Source organism: Trichomycterus rosablanca, chromosome 12, assembly GCF_030014385.1.
Source record: "Trichomycterus rosablanca isolate fTriRos1 chromosome 12, fTriRos1.hap1, whole genome shotgun sequence".
Lineage (NCBI taxonomy): Eukaryota > Metazoa > Chordata > Actinopteri > Siluriformes > Trichomycteridae > Trichomycterus > Trichomycterus rosablanca.
This window is the reverse complement of record NC_085999.1, coordinates 12,562,746-12,574,300: the sequence shown is the minus strand read 5'-3', so window position 1 is coordinate 12,574,300 and position 11,555 is coordinate 12,562,746.

Genomic DNA, 11,555 nt, shown 5'->3' with positions numbered 1-11,555 from the left:
CTAGCGCAGTGAGCACTGATATTGTACGGAATGTTGACAACTGAAGTAACACCTCAGGATACAGATTAAGGTCCACATGTAGAAATACAGAGAGTTCCATTAAAAGTGAAATGTTAAGCTAATTGAAACTTGTTTATAAATACACAGCTAGCTAACCTCTCTGGGTACTCTATATGGTAACGGTATATACCTATGCTACCTAAGCTATCTATGCACCGCTACTCTGGCTCCTTTTAATTGATTAAAATGTATATTTATTAAATAAAGCGGGTAATGTTTGTGTATTTAAAATGAACACTCACCGTGTCTTTCACAAACAATTCTTTCCATCCTGTTAGCAAAACTACTAATCCTCTCAGGTAGCTTCGCCGGCTAGCTGCTTCACTTTTGGTTTTGAATCTGCCGTCACTGACGTGATGACGTATCTTCTTCGCTCAGCCAATGACAAAATCATCTGCGTACTACCATACTACGCAGTATGTACAAAGACTAGTGCACATACTGTGATATACTGTACTTTTCTTACGCACTATGTAGTGCTGTAATATGCCCGTTCAGGCTGTAGCTGTAACGTCTCTGTAGCCAACAGATGGCAAACGTACACTATACAGCCAAAAGTATTTGGCCATCTGAACATGAGCTTGTTAGACATCCCATTTCAAAAGTAAATGGTTTTAAAATAATGACCTCTTTGTGATCTTTTCAGCTATAAGAACAGCCACTCTTCTGAGACTTTTCACAAGACTTTGAATTATGTCTGTGGGAATTTGTGCCCATTCAGTCAAAAAAGCATTTATATGGCTGGGCACTGATGTTGGTCCAGTTCATTCCAAAGCTGAGATGGGGCCAAGGACAGGGCAATGTGCAGGCCACTGAAGTATCTTTGAATCAAGCTTTTCTTCATGTCTTTATAGACTTTACTTTGTGCACAGGGGCACAGTGATGCTGGAACAGGTTCTTGCTGGCGTGCATTTTTGGACATGGTTTCACTAAACCCCTTGTCACTTCTTGCGTGTGTTTTTGTGACAAAACGTAGTTTGGGAGACCAGACAGACTCGTCTGTGATTCCTCCCGGTGATAGATCGTGTAGTGTGTGACCCCCTATCGCTGATCAGTCGTGTAGTGTGAAAACCACAACGACTTAAAAGACTCCCGATTACAAGAGATCCAGTTGTGTAGTGTGAACTGTACAGCGACCTGACAGATACGAAAGTCGCGTTGTGTGAACTTGTCTTTATAGACCTTACTTTGTGCACAGGGGCACAGTAATGCTGGAACAGGAAAGGGGCTTTCCTAAACTGCTGCTGCAAAGTCGTAATCATATAATTTCTTTTGTTGTGGCTGAAATACATGAATTCAAATAATACTTTTGTACATATATAGTATCTCAAAATATTTCCTCCTTTTTACAAGTCACATGAAATAGTCCCTCTTATTTAAATAAAAAGATTAAAAAATTAATATATTTTTACATTTTATATTTTAAAATTGGTCCCTTTGTCTCCAGACATGATTTAAACAATGTATTTAATCTAGCAGACATATTGAAAAAGGAATAGTCAGATTTGGTAATCTTAATAGTGGGAAATGATTAGTTTATAAAGCATAGTGTACGAAATATCATTATTAGGCCATGCTTTACTGCATATTGGTCTGAAAAGAGAAGAATAGGCTATGTCTAACGCCTAGTTCACACTTCACGATTTTGCCCTGATTTTCACTTGCCAACAGGTCGCCGCTAGATGTGGCAGCTCTGGTGTGAAATGCTCAAAGACTCGATCTGAGTGGCTCGCCGAGCGCTCGCAGACTCAAGAAAAATATCTAGCATGGTAAATACCACATGGACTAGGACCAGACCTGCAGTTGTAATAAAACAATGAAATATTACTTGACGGCAGAGTGGTGCAGCTAGTGGATTGGGTGCCACATTGCAGCGTCATTAGGACCTGGGTTCAATCCTTGCCACCAGCCACTTTCTGTAAGGAGTTTTCCATGAACCTCTAATGCCCACATGGGTTTCTTTCTCCCGGCTATACACCACCAGTTGTTGGATTGTCTGCTCTAAACTGCCTCAGGTGAGTAAGCAAATGGATCAGTTTATGTTGCCCTTTGATGGATTGGTACCATGTCCAGGGTGAATTCCTGCCTTTAATGAAGCGTTTCCTGGTGATGCTGGAGTCAGTTTGAAGCTGAGCATGAGGACACAATTTTATAAAAAAATAAAGTCTGAAGGAAAGACACCCCACTTCCCCAAGCTATCCTGGAATCATGCTGACAGAGGATGAATGGAGGTGGGCAATATTGGTGATGAAATAGAGATGAAACTGTGCTGTAGTGGCAAACTGGTTGCCTACACCTGCTTCTAAAACACATAGATCTCACAGTAAAAAGAGAAAGCACACAACTCTTATTACCACTACACAAACTGGTGTGGAAAATACAGGTTAGAGCTGCTCTGTGGAGTGTAATTACGTTAAAAAATTTTTATTGAGCTCAGTGGCTCGTATTAAACATTGCCTGTCCATTTTACAGTAACATCAGCTAAAGGTTATCAGGGCATTTTTACCAGCCCAGATATTCACTGAGCTTACTTGTTCTAAAAGCAGTATCCTACTGCCAGTATTTGTTTTTGGAGACTGCATTGCAGTAGGCTTGATTTATTGCATTTGTTAGCAATGGATTAGATTAGATTTTGGATTAAAGCTGTGGAAAGGAACAAGTTAAGAGACAGATGCACAAAGATTTCATAGGCTTTAACTATCTCTCTGAGTGTAACCTTCAGAACACTATTAAAGAGATAGAAGGTGTTTAAAGCTAACAACATGACCGAACTGGATGACTGAGCCAGACAAATATTGAATTATGCAAAGAAGAATAGTATTGAAGAACAAAAGGCAAATATTCCCCAGTCTAGCTGTTCTAATCCAGTAGAGACATAACCAAACTGACTGATGGCTGTATTTAAGCAAAAGGTGGAAATATAAAATATTAAACTACAGAACTGATCACTTTTCAAACCTGTTATTTTAGTTCTACATTATGTAGACATTTTGGCTGTATTTAATTTCTGGCTGTATGACAATGATTATTTTCTATACTATATATTAATAACATATCATACTCATAGCAAGGTGCTTGGGTGACACAGTGGTAAATGATGCTAGCCCACTACTGCTGGGATCCAGGGTTTAAGTTCGCAGCAGTGCTATCGGCCAGTCGGGCGTATACATACGTGATTGGGTATATCTGAGAAGAGGGCTATGGCCCGAGGTCCCATGGTGGATTGCACCCAGTGATTCTAGTGAAACTGGACCCACCACGATAAATGAATGAATACACATAGCAGTACATTTGTGCTTGTTTTTGAGGTAGAATTTGATTGATTTGTATTTTCCTGCCACACTTGTACCATGTTTGTCTATGCATACACTAATGCTAAAAGTGTGTGGACATCCCTTCTAATTAAATTAGATGCAGAAGCAATAACACACTAACAAGACACTTGTTAAACAGTCAAAAGTCTAGAGCAGACTTACATCTTTCAAATAAATGGTCTCCTGCTAAGTTCTGAATTCATATGTGTCTCAAATGTACAAATGCCATTTTCAGATAAGTTGGGACGTATCGTAAAATGAATTTAAAATAAGACTCTTTATTTTACTGACCAAAGTAGAGAGAAAAGATTTCTAAGGTTTTCACAGATCAGTGTATTTTGGAAATATAACCACATTTAAAATTTGATGCCTGGAGGACAAAATTGTTGCAGTGCAGCAGTTTCATGCTTGCTGTCGTCTGATTCTCTTCCTCATGAAACACTGTACGTTTTTCAACAGCAGACAAATCTGGACTGCACACAGCCAATCAAGCAACTAAACTCTGTCAGTGTCAGTGTCTGTGAGGCCACACTGTTGTAGTGAGTACAGAATAAAGCTATGAACTTCCAGACATCACACTGATGGCATATGCAAGTGGGCACTAATGCACCTCTAAATCATGATAGATGTTGATTTTTGCACCTGATAACAATCTGGATGGTCCTTTTTTCTTTGGCACAGAAATCTTAATGTCCAGAAACGAGGATTCCAAAAAATTTTATCACAGTTTTCAGTGTCTTTCCGCCCATCTGAGATGAGCTTGAGCCCTTTTCACAATCTTTCCCAATGCTATGTACTGTAGATAACTGTGGTGGATTCTACTTTCATACCCAATCATGATGCTCTCACCTGTTACCAAATTACCTGCTTATAGTGGAACATTTCAAAACATTATAACTTTAATAATTTATCAACTTTTTGCTCTTATTTTCCCCTGACCCAACTTTTTTGACTTTTGCACCTGATAACAATCTGGATGGTGCTTTTTTTTTGGCACATAAATCTTGATGTCCAAAAACCAGGATTCCAAAAAAGAATTCTTTGATCACAGTTTTTAGTGTCTTTTGATCCATCTGAGATGAGCTTGAGTCCTTTTCACAATCTTTTCACAATACTATGTACTGTAGATAGTGAAATACCTACATAATCTAGAATCTTGCACTAAGAAATGACTTGATTGATAATTGATAATTCTTTCATGAAGTTTGGCACAAAGTTACGAGCCCCGACCCATCATTGCTTGTACAGACTGAGTTTTTGGTGGCTTCTACTTTCATACCCAATCATGATGCTCTCACCTGTTACCAAATTACCTGCGTATAGTAGAACATTTCAAAACATTATAACTTCAATAATTTATCATCAAAATACATAAGATATTATTTTACAGGTTTGAAATGTGAAAACCCCCAAGGCGGTTGCTAGGAATAAATGAATTTATGAGTAAGTCCTGTTCCATTCTTTTTATTTAGCTATAACATGGCAACAAAGTACTACCAGATAACTTTTTCTTGCTTACTTAAATCTGATACTGAAAAGGATTTGAAAGGTCACCTTCTAGGTAGTATAAGAAATATTTGTTGTTGTTTTCTTTTAGCCCTCAAAAGCTTTTTGTGTCAAAGATTGATTTCTTTTGTAGAACTGCTGCATTTAGAGTTAGAGTACAAGCATTTTAACCTTAGCACACATGCCCTTGTAGGAATTTTAACCTTTTATCTTACTTTTCTGGTGGTTTCACAAAACACTGTAGACTGAGAAAGCATGAATTGAAGACCTGTTTAGTGTTACTAAGAGACCAGCTAACTAAATATAAAGGCTATGTTGAGTATCCAGAAGGGAAAAGCACAACATGTATTAACCCTTTAATGGTTTGCTCAGCCATTTGGTTGGGTTTAATTTAAGTCTAAATACTTGGGTAAAATAAGATTTATTTAAATAATCTTGTTTGGGTCGTATCTACTCCTTGGTTAATATGTGGTTAAACTCAAAAATATTAATAGATGACACTGTGGTTTTAAGAAAACAGCCTTTCTAGCCTATATGTCAACTTGGAAAAATTATCCATGAAAGCTGCATCATTTTTGTGATCATCTCAACTAGGGCAATTAAATCCGATACTTGGTATTGGTATCGGTCCGATATTGGCCCAAATCACTGGATAGGATATCGGAAGGAAAAAAAACATGTAATCCGATCCGATACTGTTGTTCAATGAAAATAACACTTAATGTAAATAAGGCCATTGTTTTTGGAACCCCAAACCATGAGTAAACGTGAGCAGTTCTTGTGATTTTGCAGTGAATATTTTATTCAGGGACAGGCAATATTTACACTTTCCACACTTCAGCACTGTGCAGGGCCAATATTTAGGCTAGTCTGGACTAATGCTTCCATAAAAACATGCAGCAGTTGGATTAGTTACAGTAAATTGCATGTTAGAGTGCCCAATAGCAGTTTGCTTAACACCACTCCAACTGATGTATGTTGATGCCCCAGCTTTTTCTTCTAGATATTTCCACCTCATAATAACAACACTTACAGTTTAGCACTTAAAGCACTTTATGGGCAGGCAGAAACTGCATACACTAACTTATTGGAAACATTAATGGACCTTTTAGTAATAAGTAAACATGGCTGACTTTACTCATTAGAAAGGGTGCCCATTTACTTTTGGCTGTGTATTGTATAATGTAATCTGAGCAGCAGACACTGAATGTGTGTGCACGTACTCTTTTCTGTATAGGCAAAAAACAGCTCTGCTAAGTGCTACAGCTATATTATATTTATAGCTCATTCAAAATTACTTAATTGCAGAAGCTCAAAATAAAAAAGAACACTCTTTTTATTAACTTGGCCCTTTGATTACATTTACTGTAGTAGAGGTACAGCATTATGCTAACAATATAGCTTTTAAATGAAATATGAAAGAGTTCTTTTGGTTTACTTTATACGCTACTCTTCAACAGTTTTATAAAGAGACACTACAGTTGAACTGTACATCTTATTATAGACAAGATTTGGCAGTCTTGACAAAATATCTACTATGCACTAGGTAATACTGTAGCTGTTGAGGTGTAGTGGTACAGAAGGGGTGTTTGAAATGGTCAGACTGTATGGTGATTAGATGGTTAGTTTTAGCCAGGGTCAGGATAACTGAATTTGATTCTTCATGATATAAACCCCAGTGAAATGACCAAAGTGATTTTTGTTCTTGTCACTCTACTGGCTAGGCTAATCGTGACTAATTAGAAATTTAAAACACCTCCCTCCTTTACGCCCTGGATAATTAATGTTCTGCTCTTTCTCAAACTGGAACAAATTAGACTCTTACTAAGTGGCTTCTTAAACAAGTGTGAGAGAATATGGGCCCATTTCTCCAGTTTGTGAGGAGGACAAATTCTCCATTAACCCCAGACTGATATTACTGGCTAATGGGTCACTATAAACGATTATAGATATTGTGCATGGTTAGCTGACTGATAGGGTCTTTTTTGTATATGTTGTTTTCATTTTCTTAATGTCTTACTCAAGGATTACTGGTTGGACCTTTATTATGAACACTGGCAAGTCATTTGTATGTTCTATTAAAATTCAATAAATAAAATTTGAAAAAAATTACAATTGTTCTGCAACAATGGATTGATGGACAGCTGGATGGACGACCGGACGGACAGACCGATGGACAGGTAGACAGACAGATAGAAAAGTAGTGGGCTAAACAGTAAGCAGTCTGGACCTCAGTAGTCAGTGCTGCAGGTGAGAACAGTTAATTCAGCATTCAGTGGTGACTTTGTATACGCTTGTGTTGCCAACTGCTTCACATCTGAGCTGTCGTTTGTCCGACTGAATGGAAATTTCCCAATTGAAAGGTTTAAAGGTGGCATCCTGTAAGTGGTACACAAAGCCGTTATAGTCCCAACGTTTGTCTATAAAGATTTCATGACTTTTAAGACTTTTAAAAATGTAGGGATATTCCGCTAGCACACCAGCTCCGAGATTCTGAACTCCTCGGTTTGAAACTCGGCGTTGCCAACGGGTTGGCTGGGCGCCATCTAGCGGGCATAATTGACAGTGCCTGCAGGGCGGGATGAGCGGACTATGGGGGTGGGGTCTTCAAACGCTGTGTAAGGACCCTGATTAGCAGATAGAGAGGTGCCTGTGCAGAATGCATGTGTGAAAAAGGGTTCTGTTAACGACTGCGTGCAGGTCGGAGGAGGCGTGAGAAGCAATATACCCACCTTGACTACAATCAGGGATCCCCCAGCAGCGGACGATAAATTGACTACGCTAAATTGGGAGAAAATGCATAAAATATAATAGAAAAAATATGTGAACAAAAAAACCAAACCCTGTAGTTGCTGCATATTGTGTCCACATACTTTTGTCCACATGGTGTAATTCAGGTATGTAGTAATGCATTTTAAATAGCGATTCACATCCTAGCATTGATCTGTTTTAATGATCTCAGAACTTTACAACAGAAGCATTTTGCTCGCAGAAAGAGCTGCACTACTCATACAGTAAACAAATCAATAGCTGATGGAGCCTCAGTCTGGAGGTAACAGAGGAACTATTATAACTAAAGATGAAGTAATGGCTGGTGGTGCCAGAAACAGAGAAAATTGGCTTTTCTCCATTTAATAGCTTACAAACAAAGTGCCTGTCACATTTGAGACTTTAATTTACACCTGCTGGCTGACTTAACCTTGCAGTGAAAGGATCAAGATAAATTTGCTCATGCATTCTCGGGCACAAATCAAGTCAGAACCTTCTACATTTCCCCATACAAATACAGGTTAATGAGGCTCGCTTGGACAGTCATATTTCTAGCAGATTTTCTTAAACAAAACGTGTCAGTACAGAACACAAAATCAATCATGTTTTTCTGTAATATGTCACCATGCTTTAGGGGATAGCAGGTATTGCTGTATAAATAGATCAAGTAGACAACTGACCTTCAAAATAATTTGATCATTTTACTGCTCTTACACACACTAAACTTCAGTGCTCAACACACTGGAGTCTTCAGTGATGTAGTTCATAGTGTACCACACTTATTCCCAATAAGGGACAAATATGAACTTAAAATAAGCTAGTCTAACACCTGCACTCTCTTATTACAAAATTACAGCATTATTAAGCTAAAAAAAGATGCATTAAACCTATTATGAATGCTTGTGGTAGTCCATTACATTACAAATGCACTTAGTGTTGTTGTTTCTTCCCTTTTGGTAACCCACTAGTGACCAACCAGGCAAAGAAATGCATGTTACCACTAGTATAATGTTGCCTAAAACTTGGGACAGACAGAAAACATTTATTCATTGTCTGATTTTTGTTTTCTATTTTATTTATGCATTTTCTCCCATTTTCTCACAATTTAGCTTAGTCAATTTGTCTTCCGCTGCTGGGGGATCCCTGATTGCAGTCGAGGTGTGTATATTGCTGCTCACGCCTCCTCCAACCCATGCGCAGCTGTTAACAGAACCCTTTTTCACCCATGCATTCTGCACAGGTGCCTCTCTATCTGCTAATCAGGGTCCTTACACAGTGTTTGAAGACCCCACTCACATAGTCCGCTCATCCCGCCCTAGCAGAAACGTGTCTGCTGCAGGCACTGCCAGTTATGCCCGCTAGATGGCGCCCAGCCGACTGGTGGCAAAGCCGAGTTTCGAACCGAGGAGTTCAGAATCTCGGCGCAGGTGTGCTAGGGAAATATCCTGCTGCGCCACCTCATTGTCTGTTTTAGCACCGCTTTATCCTGTTTAGAGTCGCGGTGGGTACAATTCACAAACAGAACAAACAGTCATTTGTAAATAAATTTTACCTATATTGAAACATTTTTTTGTAATGTTTTACCTCATTACTGTCTACAATGAATGCCTGCAACATATTTAAAAAGAAAAAAACTTGTGCTCAACAGTCTGGAGTCTTTAGTGACGTAGTTTAAAGCAGCTGCACTCTCTTATTACAAAATTATGGCATCATAAAACATAGGAATAAGTGTATATTTTCAAAAATCAAAGTTCACTCACTCACTTTCTTAACCGCTTATCCAATTAGGGTCGTGTGCTGGAGCCTATCCCAGCTTTTCAATGGGCGCAAGGCACACAGTAACACCCTGGACGGGGCGCCAGTCCATCGCAGGGCAGACACACACACACACACCCATTCACTTATAGGGCAATTCAGTGTCTCCAATTAACCTGACTGCATGTTTTTGGACTGTGGGAGGAAACCCATGCAGAGAAGAGAAAAGGCACACTCTGCCTGGAGATCGAACCCAGGACCTTCTTGCCTAAATCAAAGTTGATACATTAAATCTCTCTTCCTTGGGCTGTTTGTTTGGTTAAATACCTATAAAACTAAATGCTTTCTGTTTTTATTTGCATCCTACCTATATCCCAGTTTGTTCGGAACTGTAATTATAATAAGTGCATCACCAAATGAGCAAGGGCTCCATGCTAATCTCATACACAATTTATTTTGTGTGGAACCCATGCTCACACACAGTGCACCCATTGATGCAATTAAAATCCAGATGATTTCACAATAGGCAGGCTCAGCTGATTCTGTTTCACATTTTTCCTGCACTGTGCATTTAAACAACTACTAAATATTTGAACAGACACACAAAAGCAACGGGTCAAAACCACAGCAGGAACAGAAGCTCAGTGCCTCGAGCTAATCAAAACCTGAAAAAGAAGACGACACACTAAGCAGCTAATCTGATGTGAAAGGCTTTTCTTCTAAACTGCTTTGATAAAAGATTTTCCACAAACACTGAGCTGTAATTCACAATCTTAGAAAACAAAACTAAACCAGACATGTCGCCCTGAAATGCTCTGAAAAAGGCTAATAAGACATGCATAGATCAAACCTGGATAGGTTGTAATTATTTAAACTCAAGGATATTGCTGACATCAGATAAAGATACAGATTAGAGAGATACCTTCTTCAGCATCAGACACCAAAGCCTACCCCACAAACCTAAAAGAGTGGTCTGTTACCAAGATGTTACATCATACCGAGCCAAATCCAAAACAGTAGGATTTGTAGGGACAGCAGGCAAAATTGTAATAAAAACAGACAGCAATGATTCACATCATGAATTCAGTTTAAAAGGACAAATTCAAGATATTTAATCATTTACATAATCAACATAATGATCAGCATGGTGGCTCGGTGGGTAGCACTATCACCTCACAGCAAGATCCTGGGTTCAATTCGCAGCAGGAGCAGTCCAGGTGCTCAGGTTTCCTCCCACAGTCCAATGTCCAGGGTGTTTCCTATAATTATACTTATTGTGAATTTAATGACTGCAAAAACTCTAGGATCCAAAGATATAACATTGAATACACAGTTTCAGCTGCATTACAGTCCAGTGTATCTTTTTGTGCAGTGTTATATTATATTCATAATGTGGCACACATTTTTTTAATAGAAAACTACAACCCATCCTTGTTCATAAATGATTGAACTTGATCATCTATGTTGTGGGATTTCAAAATAACCCTTAAAGATTGACACAGACAACTGGAGTAATAGTAAAAGCAAAAAATCTATTTATTACTCAGCTGAGGACCCATCTCATAATGCCAACACACACAGGCCTTTACAGGAGAGAAGGGGAGGATACTGTCCACCCTATCGCCTTATTTATACCCCGCTTTACTGCTCCTTCAGGCTAACTCTGCTCAGCGACCCAGCTCAAGGCCGACTTTCCACCCCAAACTTGTTTATCATTCTACAAGAATGGTCAGCTTGTTAAGAACATGGCGTACTTGCTTAAGAATGTGTGTGCAATCAATACTGTGTATGCGGGGGTGCCCATGCCAAGGTCAACATATCTCTGGACCTCTGAAACCTTCCAAAAAAAGTCTCTTCTACCTCTGCTAATTGTTCTAAGAAAGCAGAAACTTATGAGTTTAATGCAAATAACTAATAAAATATAACATTTCCAGTCACATCTATTATTCATAAGCAGTCATATCATGATAGCATAACCTGTTTACCTGTGGAAGGTTTCAACACGTGTGAGTCAAAATAGGCTTTTCAGGCTTACATTGTCCCGTCTCTACTTTTTTTTTTGCAATGTCCTGCAACCATCAAATCAGCATAACAATAGGAATTAATGTATATTTACAAAAATCAATAGTTGATAAGGTACAACATAAAATA